Here is a 16,341-nt window from a genome sequence, read left to right as displayed (position 1 = left end):
CCATAGTCTAAATTGGAAAAGCGGGTATCCACGTGCATCTGCGGTCCACTACCTACTATCATCATCGTCATTCTCCAAGATCTCTAATGGCGTCGCATCATGTTTAAGTCGTTTAGCGATGGTCCGGTCCTACCAAAAAATCTATTATTTTTCACTTTCTCCATCTTTCTCCGTGGCGGATCGAGCGGGTGGCGTTGTTACTCCGAGGAAGAAAAACGCTGGACGACGACGCGAGGGTAACTATCTTAAAGTGTCGTTAGGAAGTCATCCATTATGCGACAAAGGCCTCTCTCGCTCGGCCGACTGGAAGTCTCCTCGGACTTGAGAACACGCCTCTTCCTCATCTTCTTCTCGGTCCATCTCATCGCTTCATCCCTTGCGCAACACAGCAAGACGAGACATTGCGAGCGAGCATCGTCGCGACAAGCGTTTTTGCGTCGCGACGCCGCGCGCCGACCGACTTAAGAACGGCGATTCGTAAGTATTTTGTTTGGAAGCCTGTCACGAAACATGACTAATATTGTACTTCAGTCGTGCGTCTTGTCAAGTTCTTTTTATGGACACTTAATACACAATGTGAATGCGTTTTTCAATCCCAGTTTGACTAACACTAGTGAAACTAATCAAAAAGTTAATGGACTTTTTTGTCTGTACTGTGTTGCTAATGTAAAACACGTCTTTTAAACAAGATCTATTTTTTCAGATGTAAACAGAAATTAATTGCGTTTCCAAAGACTATATGTTTTATGGCAAACAAATTATATTATACATGCGCATATTTGTTTGCAATATTCCGCATTGCTACAAAGATGGAAGTTCCCTTTCTAACGTCTCTTTAAAAAAAAAAGGAAAGGGAACAAAAAAGAAAGAAAACACAAGAACGGGAGAATTAGAATGCGCTCAGAAAATACACGAGTGCCGCCTGTTTTGGCATCGACCGCGACTTAAACCATTGATTATACGAATGCGGTCGGGGGCCGCTCTGTGATTTGCATAGAGCGATTAGGGCCCTGTGGTCTGGCATTAGACGCATACCTCGAGCATTTAGACGCGCTAGTCCGATAACACGCGATTCGATGTTTCTTCGACCGCCCCCACTTCGTCCTTCCATCCGCACGATCCTCGCTAAACTTTGTTCTACGAACGAACCTTCACTGGCAGAATTCACGTAAGCCATGTCGGAACTTATTAATTTTCAGCCATCCAAAAAAGTAATTGATTTCACTTACACTCGCTGTTGTATTATCGCGCGAAAGTCATACAGCGTATATCCCGAAAATATTGCCAAAAATATGACTCCAATTTGAATTTTTTTTACATTGAATGATTGTCAATTTTGTCTGTAACATCTTAATTTTTTAAAATAATTGTCTTTTCTATTAGAGTCTCTTGTTACTAAAATTTGTTTTATTTGATTACAAAATACGTATTTACAATTTAAATCTGATTATTGGAGTTAGCATTTAAATAAAAAAAATTTAATTTTTTCTTTTTGTAAAAATAACAAAAATAAACAAGAATATCTCATAATTGATTGTACAAACATTTGATATTTATATTTACACAATGGAAAATGTTATGACAAATTATTTTTAAAACATCATTTTTTTGTGAATTTCTGATAGAATTCCTTTCATAGAATCCCGAGTAAAAATTTCAAATTGTATTTCTCCAGTGAAGTAATAATTTTTGAATACACTGTCGCTTAAAGTTTTATTGCATATCTTTTTCCGAAGAATTAGCAAGAATTTGTAAAGCTTAGAAAGATCCGTTCCATTCTTTACGCGATAAATTTTGTCTCTTTTTTTTTCGTTATCATTATCGGCTTTTATTGCGAACTTTTCGCGTTAACAAATCACCGCGCACATATTTTTCATCGATTCCCAATATCACGGGCGTATATCGAGGAATCAGGATCAAATCTCGCGCGTTATTCCCGGTAGATAATGCCTCTCGCAGGACATTCGGGATGAATCAGGATCAAATCTCGGATACGACATGCATACGTACGTGTACATCGTGCATACACATGCGGCCCGCTGGGCGTATCTCCTTAACACACACTGCGTTGCGCTATCGGTATGAATGTCCTAGTGCCCGTGTTCTCGAAGGATTACGAAAATTTAAAGCTCTGACATCTGCGACCTCGAGAGATACATCGCTGATTCGAAGGTTGAAATGAATGCATCGTGCGTTTTAACGCGATGACGCGATATTCACTCTTCTCGTTTTACACCCTCTTAAAATTTTATTCGTGCAGCACATCTGCTGTTAAACATGAAAATGAAAAATAGAGTAATGGAATTTTTTTATTTACAAAGAGCTTTGAAAACACGTGATATGTCAAAGAGACGTTATTACCAAATTTTGAATCGTTAGATATTTGAATTGTGAGCATTCGATTTTTGAGCTACATTTTTTCCTATTTCACTAGATTTTTTTTTTTAACGATAGTACGAAATTCGAAAATTAATTAACAAGATCGTAAGTGACTCCGATGGTTTAGTATTTTCGCAACGACAGCCGCGAGAGCGATTGTCCTCGCTGAAAATTCCGGAGCGCTTAAAAAGGTAGTGCTTTGAGAAAGGGGTGAACGAAGGAGGAAATTCCTTCAGGAATTTCTTCGACGAGAACGAGGACGAAGACGAGACGGGATGAATCGGCGAAAGCGTGCGTCGATCGGGATCCGAGGGACTTTACGGTCCATCGCTCGTCTTACAAAGCGCCCAGCACTCCTGGCTTCTTTCAACGGGCTAACGAGCCGAAGGGCTCCGGTGCAAGGGAAAAGAAAAAGGAACAATTACGCTCTCGCAGGGAAATGGCGCGCTTAAAGTGCGGCGAGCGCGCACAATGGCGTCGTGAGAATGATTCTATTTCCGTGTGCATGATAATTGCGCCGTTACAGTTGCAGTCACCCGTTAATTGCGTACTTTCCGAAGGACTGCATTATTCATAATTCGCTCGCGACCGCTTGGTTACGCGGACACTTGGCTCACAGTAACATTTCTCAATTTAATATAGTCACTGAATTCTTTGCTTCAATTGTAGAAAATTATAGAACGTTTATAATGGTGTGCAAACTTTGAACAGTAAATTCGAAATTAGCAATGATTAATAACGATATTATGCGATCATTAACGATATACGATATATTATACAAAAAAAATAATAATTAATTTCGACAAGAGATAAAATCTAAAAAATACAACTTGAAAAATTTATGCATCGAATTTCCATAATCTTTAAAACATGCACGATAAGAAAGTTCTAAGACTCAACTCTTGAGAAATGTATTTGAGAATTTTAGTATTCAGGGGCTTAAATCTTCCAAGTTGCAAATATGCTTAAATTGAAATATTTATGTCCTGAACTGTTAGTAAAGTTCATGAAAGTAAAGATATATAGATACAGATAAAAATATTTAAACCGCTTCAGACAATTTTTAGTTTCTCTAACATCTAGAAATCTCGTTGCAGAATTGCAGAATTGAAAACTTAAATTTACAAGAATGGATTTAAAAAATTAAAAAGTTAAGAATTTGAATTTGTCAAATTATAAGTACAATATTTACAAAATTTTATTACAAAACTCCAAGTTGACGAAATTACGCAAATGTTTTTGAAAATACAAAATTCTATAGAACTGTCTTGACTTTTTAGAGATCACTGTCAGTTTTCAAAATTTACATGCGACAGTAACGTGCAGCTACTTCTAATGTGAAATACTTTTGTAATTTGTTCTGCTCATTTTTCTCGTCAAATTTATCTTTTCATGCGTTTTTACTTTGTCAGATAGCCGCGTAGCTCTTTATTCATAATGAAATTTTTACGGTGAGTTCAAAACGAGGTCGATCTTGTCGCGATCTCGATGTTTCCCGTTCCGATTTGCTCGTGCTATTGAATGATGGTGGAATTTCTTTCTCGTCGCTCGGCTTTCAAGAAGCTTTTAGAATTTCTCCGGAATGATCGCTTGAAAGCCCGCGAAAGTATCTTATGATGGAACGTTCGTTTCGCGTTCATTCCGCGCCGGTAATTACGAATAATCGTGTTTCGAAGTAATTCGACGTTTAAAAATATCTACAACGAGTAGAATGAAAAATCAAAGATTTATATATTTTGAAGTTTATTTTATTCAATATTTCCAAAACTGTTCACGTCAACATTTTCAAATTTTCCTAATGTACACTGCATTATTTTTAAAATACGTTTCGCTATTTTTTAGATAATCGAATATATATAATGGAATATATACAATGGAATTACATATATTTGAGAATGTCAAAGAAATAATTATTCTAATAATACGAGAATAAATTAAAATTCCTCAATTAAAGCTTAAATGTAAATTGGATTATTTTACGAAACATAAAATTATAAATGATGTCTTAAAACGATGCTTAAAGAAATAATTTCTTTTTGATCGTTCAAATTTAGTTCACAATACAATTTGCATCGCAAATTCACAATTCTAAAACCGCACTAATAGAAGACTTCAAACACCGTTTTCCGGTGAGTGTTCGATTATTAAATGAATATACGGTGAGCGCACCAGGGATTTACGAATAATTCGCGAGTGAGCTTTCTCGATTCTAATCCGGCGAATTAGGCCGAGAATTTCACTCATGCCGAATTTCTGCTGTGCGCTCGAGCGCCACTAAAAAAAACCGGAAACTTTTCCGCTCTGGGTCAATGGATCCGCGTGTTCAGTTGATGCGTGTTCACTGAAGCAGCGATACTTTGTGCCGATGACAACCTTGTGTGGTTCTGATCATCGGATTTCGCGCTTGAAATCCGCCGCAATGAAAAATTCGCGCGTGCTAAGCGAATAATTAAAGCAGCTCTGAACATGAGAGAGGAATAGTATTATATATCTTTGGATATTTTTTCTTTGTATAAAAGTTTTTAGATATTTAGAACTTTTGAAAATCGAAAGTCGAAGAAATTTTAAATGTAGTTCAAGTAGTTTCCCGAAAAGTCAGGGAAGCTGTAAAAAAATTTCAAAATTTTTTGCCTCAATGATAAAAAATAAAATTAAATACCTCTTAAAAATCGATATATTATACTCACATTACGCAAATATCATAATAAAAAACTATATTAAAAAATAAAACTATGTTTATATAAAATATAGTAATTTTATTTTCATTTATTTATTATTTTTCTTTTTTTTCTATATTTCTTATGACTTTTTTTAATATTAAAAGAAGTTAAGTCAACAACTAAAAATGCGTTTTAATATTTTTCGAACAAAGTGCCAATTTATTTTGCTATAAATTCTAAAAACGTTAGGTTTTATACTTTTATCACTGTTTACAGGTCGCTTACTTCATAACATATGGAGCGACAAAAATCGCCAAACACAATATTTTTGTTTCATAAGACATAAGATATACAATAGAGCGACGTCAAGAACGTGATATTTTAGTAGATTAGGCACGTTGCAGTACGCGATCCGTATTCCTCAATTAATACTATCATCACGCTCGAGTAGCCCGATAGACAATGCAGTTCCGACAAATTCACCGATTATAGGCCACATCCTGCCGTGAATAAAGAGTCGGTGGCCCTTTATGGAGCGTCACGCGTATTATTTATTCACGTCACGGGATCGAAGAATGCCAGGATCTCATACCCAACGGCGAGACTGAAAGACGACGAAGAAAGGGGATGAAGGATAAGACGACAGGGATAGAGCGGGGGGGGGGGCGGGGGGAGGTAGAGAGGCGAAAGAGAGCGACAGCGAGGATGCGAGGAGTAATAAGTCGAGATAACGAGCTTTTCGATTCTCTCCCCGGGTCGAAACGGAAAATTAATTAAGTGACTCCCAGGGTTCGCCAGGCATTCTTAACCTTGGAAGACACAATGAACGAGGAATCGTGCTTGTGAGAGAGCGAGAGAGAGAGAGAGAGAGTTCGAAGAGCGCGACGGAGATCTTTTGAAGCGGAGAACAAGAAAGAGAAAGAGAGAAAGAGAGCTGGTTGGCTATCAGGGTCATTAGTTACGGATGTCTCGTTGAAACCGGGGCCACTCTCGTCTCGATAAACAGGAGACCCATTTCGAGACATCGAGGAGGACAACAGGGTGGGAGGGCCCTCGCGAGAGATAGGAAAAAGAGGCACGCGGAGGAGGCTTACAAATAATAATTATGGTCCCGATAATATAACGGGCCGCGCGCGCGCGTCCGTTATCGAGGGACTCTCTCGGTGAGTGCACTACGTTGTTCGTGAGATATGCAGTCTCGGTCGCTCATTTCCATCTCGTCATTGCGATCGTCGTTCATTTTTGGATCTCCCTTTCACCCGGATTGTACTTCTTCTGATAGCATTCCCGATAGCGACGTTTAGTGAGGTGTACCTGTCGTTCGTTGAGTCAAGTAGACTTCATAAATTTGAATAAATTCTTCACTTCTTTTATTATTTACTCCGTATCGATATGCACTGAGTAACAAAATAACGAACAAAGCCTATTTTTTTTATTTCGTACGCACAAAAATATTCTGATTAAATAATCAAAAGAATCTAATATGATTGGCATTTTGGTTAATAATCAGAAATTTTATTTAGTCTCACCAAAACTGTAATCAGAATATTTTTTTAGTACGAAAAATATACTACTTGAAATAATTAAGCAATCATTTCTTTACATAAATCTAATACTATTATATGCACATATTGTTAAATATTTCTAAAGTTTCATCTTTATTTTGAGATTTGGAAATTAAAAAATTTATTTCGAGATTTATTCTAATCGAATTAGTTCAGTAATTACATTTTTGAAGATAGATACAAAATTTAGAATCTGTTCGTTCAATGTGTGTGTTTGTAATAATTTATAAATAAAAAGTTCATAAGCAAAATTAAGAAATCTAAATTTAAATTACAAAACGTATCCAAACGTTGCATATACATGTATTTCTCAAATTCTTCGAATTAAGATATCTTGAGAGAAACCAGATTTATCAAAATTGCATTGTTTGAATTCAAGACGAAATCTGGGATTCGATCGGAATCGACGTCTCGTATTTCGACGCTTCTGCAAGCATAGCGGTAGTCGCTTTGTCATGCTCGTCTTACTTACGCGAACACGCGTGAAAAGGTCCGGCAATCTAACTGTTCTCGGTGGAAGATACGAGGAGATTTTCAGCAGCTTAAGGGGAATTGCGGAGGAGACGGGAGCTTGAATCGTGGTGGAAGAGACGGAAGAAACCGTGCGGTACGGAAAGAGAGAATGCTCTGGAAGTTCCGAGGGTTTGGTATGGTGCACCGAAGTAGATTGCACGGGTGTCACGCTTAATCGGATAACTTAGATTCGAAAGCCGGACTTTGACTCCTTTATATAGTGCACAGACGTACGTAGACACGCATCAGCGGTGTTCAACCTGATACATTAAAAATTTACTGATAAAAAGAATTGTTAATTAAAACTAATTCTATCTATTTCTGAACAACTACAATTAAAGTAAATAACTTTGTATTAGCATGATATTTGATAAATAAAACAATATTTAAAAAATTTGTGCTCATATTAAAATTTGTGTCGACTTTCTGTCGTAGTAATCGTCTACTGTAATTTAATTGCGCAAAGTACACATTACTTCTTTATTATAATACTTATCTTTAAATTCAACAAAACTTTGATATTGTTTTACTCTTCAATATATTAATAAACAAATGCCAAGAGTGTATTGATTCTAGCAGTAACATTTGAAGTTAATACCCCTTTAATTCTCGAGAGTTCTGATTAGAGAGTTTCAACTTCCTTTTTAAAAGTACACGGAAAGAATGATTTTGCTAAAACATCTAAAAATTTAGCTAGATACAAATCTGAAAAATATTTTGCTAAACTATCAAAATAATTAAGAATTATTCATCAAACAATATTCAATAAGTAATATTTTTTTTGTAATATTTTATCCTATTAATTAGTTCGAGTCCTATATAATTACTTAGATGATCCAAATAAAATTATTTTTTAAGTATCTAGCGAAATTTTGAAATACTTTAACAAAACCTTTTTTTCAATATATAAATGTTTTTTAATGTCTTTTCAAAGAATTCCCATGATTATTAAAATAACGGTTAAAAAATAGAGTGCCAACTCAATATCACGAGCAAATAATTCTGAATAGTTCATTTAATGTCTTTTAATGAATTCCTGATAAAAGAAACATAATTTGTTTTATTTTTTGAGAAAATGAAACTTGATTTTCTATGCGTGCGTGTCGGTGTATGTGTATGATTCTCTCTCCGCCTTCTACCTGACGCCGATCTGTCCGTCACGGTACACGCGTGCACGCATGTGCGTGATGCGCCCAGCCTGCTGCTCCGCGTGCGTGTGAAAGCATGAAAATCGCAGCAGCGACCTGTAATCTGCTGTAGCGACCGGCTCCGGAGTCGCATAAATACCGGAATTATCCAGATTGAAGTAAAATATTTTTATGCCGCAAGAACTGATCGTTGAGAGATACGTTCGCATTTTCCGAACGAGGGTGAGTGTGAGTGGAGCCGCGCGTGCATGGCTTCCTGATCTCGGTAGAACCATTCTATTTGCGAACTCAGGTAAAGATATATCCGACGATTTTCTTCGATTCTCCAACTACCACCGCTTTCTCTGTTCCGGAGGCCTTTTATTTCCCCGCTCTTCCGCTTTCACCTTTTTACAGTGCTTCCGATAAAAACCATGCTGGAAATTACATCCGCTCGAAGGTGAATCCAGACGAGGTACGGTGGAAAAGAGTGGAAATCACGTCGAAATGCAGCGTGACGCTGCACGAAGTCGAAGAGCTACCTACTCATCTATCCACTTTTGTCCAGTCATCACTGCATAATTCTGGCTAAGAACATTTTAAAGGATAGATACGCAATGCACGGCATATATCAATTTCGTATCTCTTTCTGATCTCTCTTTCTCTCTCTCTCTCTCTCTCGCTCGCAATATTTTGAAATCAAATAGTAATAATGATAACTTTGATATATAAACTTAATAATTAATCTCTATAATTGTAGTTGATAATTAATATTGCAATAATTTATAATTTGTCACTTACATAATATATAATAATAATAATAATAACTATTAATAATAAATAATAGTCTTTAGTGATAAATAATAGTCTTGATTATCTTTTAAGTCAGATATATTTAACGATAAAATTTTATTGGATTTTACATAATTAATCAGAAAGAAAGATTCAATTTTTTTAGTGGGATTTTAAAATAATATAATACGATTGTTACGCCCTATATAAATTATGAATCTTCAAATTAAAAGGTGGCATAAACCCCAACATCTGCAGCTCCTGCCACCTAAATCACGCAAAACGCATTAAACATGTCACGACCGTGTTGCAAGCTCTCTGCTACCCTTCGACTGGGAGGAGGGTTAAGGGCGACAATTCCTCTTGCGCAACTTTTTTATCCTTGTTGGTTGTTCGTATTGGAGGAAATCGTAACGTAAGCTTAAGGACGTCGTAAAAGCACTGAAATAATATTCTACGTACGTAGAGGAGAACAGCAACCAACGGTTGTGTTTTATCCATGTTCCCAAAGTCATGTTAATGCATATTAAATTGATGATCTGTTGTGCAAAGCAGAAGCACAAAGGCAGTTTAATATCTTGCGGTATAGCAATAAAATATTTTAAGTAATTTTTATCTTCCTGTTTTTGTATGTAACAATTAGTTATTGATATACTCTTAAATGATTCGTGTTTAATTAGAAAAGATATTCTATGTACTTTTATTCTTAAATAACTTGAAATAATACTCGAATTAATGAGATTTTTTTCATGTTTCGAGATGCTGCACAAATATTAAAATATTAAAAGAGTTCAGGTTCTCCAAAGATTAAATTTTCCGTGGTAATGTATTTTACACAAATTAATCTGGCTTTAAAATGGTGCTTTTTTTAAATTTGGTCCAACTTGGTCCATTTGGTTCACGCGCGTAAATACAAACCGGTACGAGGATAAAATTTGTCGGACATTGAGCGTGTGACGTCGCATCGAGGGACATAATCCCGAGGGTTCGAACCAGTGGTATCTCGTCGGGAGAGAGTTGGCCGCTCGTTCTCTTCGGGGTGCGCGTTCTCACCGAAATGGATGTAACGGCAAGTGTAAGGGGGTGGCGGCGGATAATATTTTAAAACGAGCGCGAGTCTGTTGCGGGCAGAGCTCTCTCGCCGGTGTGGCTCTCGCACAATGCCGAAGAGAGTACGACGAAGAGAGCGCAAAACGCAGGGCAGGAGGGGGTTGCGAGGACGAGAGGGGGTTGTACGTAAAGGGAGGGCGTGCCCGCTGTTATCTGGCTTGTTCTCCGGATGAAATATCGGCTAGCAGTTTCAGGCCTTCTTTTCCACCTCCTACCTCGATCTTCTCTCCTCTGAGTCTTCCTTCCTCATACGCCTTCTTTCTCTTCTGCCTCTGCTTCTCTGCACTGTCCCCCGCCTACCGGATTTCTCTGCGGCGCTCCTGTAAGGCGAAAACTTTTTCCGTGTGCGCCATTGTCAGACTTTTGATTGCGTTGGGATTTCCGCTCCCCTCCCCATTTTCTTTTCTTCTTATTTAAATTTGTCTTTTTCCTATGATTTCTCTTTTTTCACACCTCGTATTTTTTATATATCTTTTCTAAACTTGGCGGATTCTCTTTCACTTTCTTTTTTGCACTTTTTATATCTTACCGCTTCTTTTCACATATTTTCTTAGTATTTAATCTTAATCTTAATAACTTTGTATTTTTCTCATGATATTATACATCATATTTTACTCTTTATCTTATTCTTTCTGTTTCAAATTTCTCTGTCCTCTATAGTCTTTTTGCTTTAAATTCATTATTTTTATATTTGACACATTCTTGATAATTTTATCCTCAATACTTTCTTTCTGATGTTTTTGTTTCCATTGTATTTTTTATCTTTAAATTTCTCATTTTATATATCTTTCTTAACGCTTATTTCTTCGTCTTCATCTGTTCGAATTTCGCAAATATCTTTTCATCTCTTGTAAATATAATCCGAAGACGTCCGAATCTTCATAATCCTCATAGAGCAACATATCTATGTCAATTCTCATCATATCATTATCATACATCGCCAGGGGGCCCATCGATCACTCCGTCCATCGTACCGGGAGCGACTTTCCTAAACGATCTCCATAGAAAGATGAAAGAAAGAATAAATAGAACCAAAGGATTATCCTATCAAAAGGATAACGTATGCTGCTATCTTCTTTTACGAGAACGCCGCATATATTAGAAGACGCAGCGGCACTTTTTTAATCCTTTTCAAACGACATGGAAAAATCGAAACGAAAAGATGGGAGGGAGGATGGGATTAATCTACAGAAGGAACAAATTTAGCTGCTTGATCATAAAAGCATTTCTGTTCTCGAGATAGATGGGATAGATATATGTAAAGGAGAAGAAATGATCGATGCGCACTTCTCTTTTACGAGTCTTTCTGGCAATCCTCGCCGTAATTTCTCATCATCGTCATTTTGTTGCCATCGGTTTCTATATTACTTATCTATATTTTACATATGTATTCTATGAAATCTAGATTATGTACTAAATTTGTTTGTCATAATATAGATTGAGATACACGAGACTGATCGTGTGAATGTTAATATGAATTGTCGTTCATAATATAAGATGTAATAAAGTAAAAATAGTAAGAGAGAAACATTTTTGAGAAAAATAACTAGGAATACGATACAAAATAATACAAGCTACTTTGAAATTATTTAACTTTTTTCAGTGAAAATTTTTTGATGAAGTCAGAATCTTTCAATTTTTTAATTACAAAAAACATAGTTTAAATAGTTCTTATCGTTTTTCGTTAATCACATTATTCAGAATTGTTTATGTCAATCATAACTTGTTATGCAGGTATTTTATACCGCAAAATATATACCTAATATTATTTTGTTACATTTCAAATTGTAAAGTTTAAATAAAATAAATATTTTCAATTTCTTAAAATGTTTGTTCAAATATTTGTGATTTATGTTTGTTTATTGTACATATAATATGCTTGTTTATTGTACATACAAATTTTAATTTGGATCTAAAACGTTAAAAGCTTGCCGAAAATTTTTAATTTACATTTTAATTCGTATAATAATGTAACATGCATCCCGCTTAATTGAACAAAACATTTTAATACTTTGAGTGCCGAAGGTATGTTGAATGTGTTTCTACGGGTTTCTATTCAAAAAATTAAGATTGAATTTTAAAATTAAAAATTTGTGATAACCTTGAACAATTTCAATGAATGTCTATAAATAATATATCTTCTAAAGAATATATAAAAAAACAAGAATATATCGTTTTACAAAACATAATACAGTATCTGATTATTTTTCTAAGTATATCAGGACGTTGCGTTGTAACATTTTTATAAAGATATGACATAATGCTTCCGCGAACCCGACATCACTTGAGTGATGATGTTATCACCGGCAATAATCCTGATAGTAGGATGCACCGGAGAGACATCACAAATATTCATGCGGCATAGCAGAGGCTCGACTGAGCTACAATCTGTCGGATTAAATTGTAATTATCGGCTAATCTGTCCCATGATTGCAATCTACTCGAAACAAGGAATCAATCAAATCTGCTGACCTCTTATCAGACTCTTCGAACAGACTCTGGGATGATAAGAAAGTTTCTTAAGTTTATCTTTCATGTATATTGTATATTTTTAAAATTATATTGCTGCAATCTGAACTATTCCCATTTTATTATGAATTATTATGTATCGTATATACACCTTCTATATAAAAGTTTATTTAAATTACTGTAAATTAATATTTTAGAGTTACAAATAATTTAACTTTACTAAAAATTATTTTTGTTATTAAATACGTGATACACTTCTGATATGTGTCTCTTAAATTATTTGATTTACGATTTTTTCTTTCTATCTTTAGTTTTATCGTGTGAGAAAATAGCACTCTAATGACACATCGACGACCTAAACTTTTATATAACAATCATGAACGAAAGAGATGATATACTTTTTAACGACGTCATACTCGTCGCTTGAAACCGTTGAAATGTTGTGTTAAATATCTTCACAGGTTCATATTTAAACGAGGTATTAGGTGCACTGTTTCCAGTGAACCATTCAGTATATCGCTATTAAATATAATATCAAACGAAATTAAGCAGCACTCTCCTGCCGCGAGGTTACCGACCGACTTCCCTTCCCTTAAGTCGACTGGCACCCTCTACGCGATGCAGCGAGGGTTCCGCACGATAAATCCTCGTCGAGTAAGGAAGCCAAATAACTTAAACGCGATTTCGCGCGAGTGTAGAAGCGTTTGGAACGAACCAGGACGAGAAAGAAGAGAGAGATGGGAGCTGGAGGGAGGAAGAGGAGGAGAAGAGGTGAAGGAGGTGGAGACTCCGAAAAGTAATGTGAGAAATACGACGGAGGCCGCGGCGCGGGTCAAGAGGTACAGTCGAAATGCAGGCGAGAGAAGCGAGAGGGCGGAAAGAACTGGGAAGATATTTGGAACGCTCAATTCTCAAGGTACCTATAGGAAGCGAGATATCGGGCGTCCGACGAAATAATCGTGGAATCTTATGCTCATTTCGCGAGAGCCGTTCGAAGCCGCCAGCAATTCCGTATCGGACTCGAGAGATCGCATTGTCACCACCACCATCCCTCCCTTTCTCCCCCCGCTTGTTCTGTCGTCTGCCCGCCGCGCTCTCGAGTGCAGCATCTCTGACACTCGCACGACACTAAATCCAGCACAATGGCGCGGGTGTAATGCTATATAGCGTGTTCCGCGGGTCGATGCCGCTTTACCTCGCCCGCTCGCTTCGAATACCTGGGAAACTTGTACAGGACGGTGCAGAGCTAACGCCCATCTTCCAAACTTTTGAACACGAATGTAACGTAGACAAATCGAGGAGGTATTTAGACAGAGGACAAAATGTTTAGATAAAATTATAGATAATGAAGGCAATGATGAAGAGATGGGGAAATTGCTAAAAATGTTAACAGTAGGAAACATGTAAATAAACAGTAACGCCTAGTCTCTTCAAATATATTGAAGTATTAATAATAGCATAAAGCTTGTTAAGTATATTAATATTATAATAATACTAAATATTTGTGAGAATTAAACAAAAATAATTTATGCGTACGTATTCAAAGGTTTGAAATTGACTCTGAACCGTCCTGTATAAATGTCCATTCGAACATACTCACCTTTACAAAGCAAACCTGCATTCAATATCGCGATGACATCTTTAGCGGTGTCTATGGATCCATAAAGACTTCCAATCACACGAGATTTGTTCAGCGGATGAGCATTTCCTATAGGAAATTGTTATTCAAATTGTGTACCATGCTACATAATACATGTGCTACAAATAAAAAAAACGGCCTATTTTCAGAGAACGTTGACTCTTATCATTGTGTAATAAACTTGCATAGTTAAATTGCAGTTTATATTCGTAGATTACTCGAAGATTATTTATAAATTATAATAACAATGTGTTATGTTCTTTTCAAGAATAAGAAATATACTTTTAAGAAATACACAGAAAACCACAATTGCACACAATTGTATTAATGATTTATGGCTTTGGGGTCGCATTCTAACGTCAAATCGCTTTATTAATTTCCTCAAATGAATTCTACTTTAATGAGACGAATATCGTTAAGATAAAAATGAATATAGATGCATAAAGCCGGATGCATCCTTTCGCTTAAAAATAGCGAGACGAGTCGCTTACGTTTCTAAAGTATAGAATATTTAGTAAAACATGTATTATTGAACGTTCATCAAATTTTTAGTGATATTTCTGATGACGTTGCCGTTGACTTTCAAGTTGAGTTTCGATTGATACTATCTGGCCGAGCCATGAAAGCGCAAACTCTCTCCAAAAGTAGCAAAGCCTCCCAAGAATCGTCAAGCAGTACTTGGAAACGATTTCTAGAAAACTCAGTCAAAGATCTTTCGATGTAAATGGACGCGGATTCAAATCGAAATCGGTCATTTGAGTGTACTCGTGATCGTAATATGATTAAAACTTTTAATCATAACAATTTATTTCAATCATAATTTACATATTAATTCTCAAAAATTTAATAGATGTTATTAATTCTCCAGATGTTATAATTTAAAAAATGTTTAATATTATTTTGTAAAATAATGATGGGTAATGAAAATTTTATAACCTTCTTATTTTCGTTTGTTCTTCCATTTGAAAAACTTCGATCTGCATTTATGTATTTACATTTACAATTACATTTACAATTAATAGTCTCGATTATAAATAATCAATGAATGAAAAATTATTTACCAGTTGTGTTAAATTTATAGATAGATATAATTTTCATTCCGACACAGCTTCGCAATATGGATAATTTATAATAATAATAATATAATGGTGTTATGTAGTATTCTCGGAATTGTTGTACTCTTGTTTCGATTATGTTTTCCTAGTAATCTCCTTTAATATATATTTTGATTGAACGTTATTATCTAGAGAATAGAAGAGAATAGAATCGTAATTTGTACGTTCTAAGATCTCAAACGTTAGTGATAAAGAAAAAGAGAAAAAGAAAAAAAATTCCTGATATGAAATCTTCGATCAATCACCGATATCTTTTTCCAAAGGATGCAGCTCCAGTCTGACCCATTTGTGCTCGTTCAAGGGCTAGAAACTACTTCGAGAATTCGCATGCGATAAACGTCGATTCACTCGGGAGATATTCTCGATACGAGAGAAACGCTCTCGATTCCATGGATACGAACCGCGGCTCCTAATTCCTCCGGGCAGAACAGATAGAGGTGAATAGCTTGATACAGGAGGCGATTCCAATTCCAATGGTTAACGCCTGTCCATAGAATCGCTACCGAAGGTGTAGTCTTGAATGTTTAAAGGAAGGCGTTGTAATGTAGCCCTTATTCGTGGTGCATTCCCACGACGGCCGTAATGGCCCTTTGCGAAAAAGGCTGCCAATATGGCCGCTCTCTCTTACGATCGATGCGAATCATGGTCATTATGTTTCACAGATTTCTTCGGTATATGTATAAAATAAATATATAAAGTACCAAAATTTTTTTTTTTTTTTTTAATTATAGGATGTACCGTAACTGCAAATGGAACAGATAAGTTTCATGGATTAAGTTAATACTAATTGTAAGTATAAGATTAAATGAAGCATTGCTCACTTATGTCTGGTTCTACCAATATAAATTAACATTAATCTCTGTTTAATTTATGTTTTATCTTTCTCTCTAGTTCTAAGAATTAGAAAAAAATAAAGAATAAATTAAACCGAGATTAAAGTTAATCTACGTTGGTAGAAATTGATATTAGAAG

The 16,341-nt window shown here is 35.8% G+C and overlaps 1 protein-coding gene across 10 annotated transcripts in view; it reads left to right on the top strand.

The window, feature by feature from the left end:
- The window catches only part of LOC105152941 (latrophilin Cirl), a 476,845-nt gene that overhangs the window by 386,599 nt on the left and 73,905 nt on the right, over nucleotides 1-16,341 (top strand). The window lies entirely within an intron of this gene.

Source organism: Acromyrmex echinatior, chromosome 4, assembly GCF_024713525.1.
Source record: "Acromyrmex echinatior isolate Ae372 chromosome 4, ASM2471352v2, whole genome shotgun sequence".
Classification (NCBI taxonomy): domain Eukaryota; kingdom Metazoa; phylum Arthropoda; class Insecta; order Hymenoptera; family Formicidae; genus Acromyrmex; species Acromyrmex echinatior.
The sequence above is the reverse complement of the archived record's forward strand: the minus strand, read 5'-3'. Positions and strand labels throughout refer to the sequence as shown.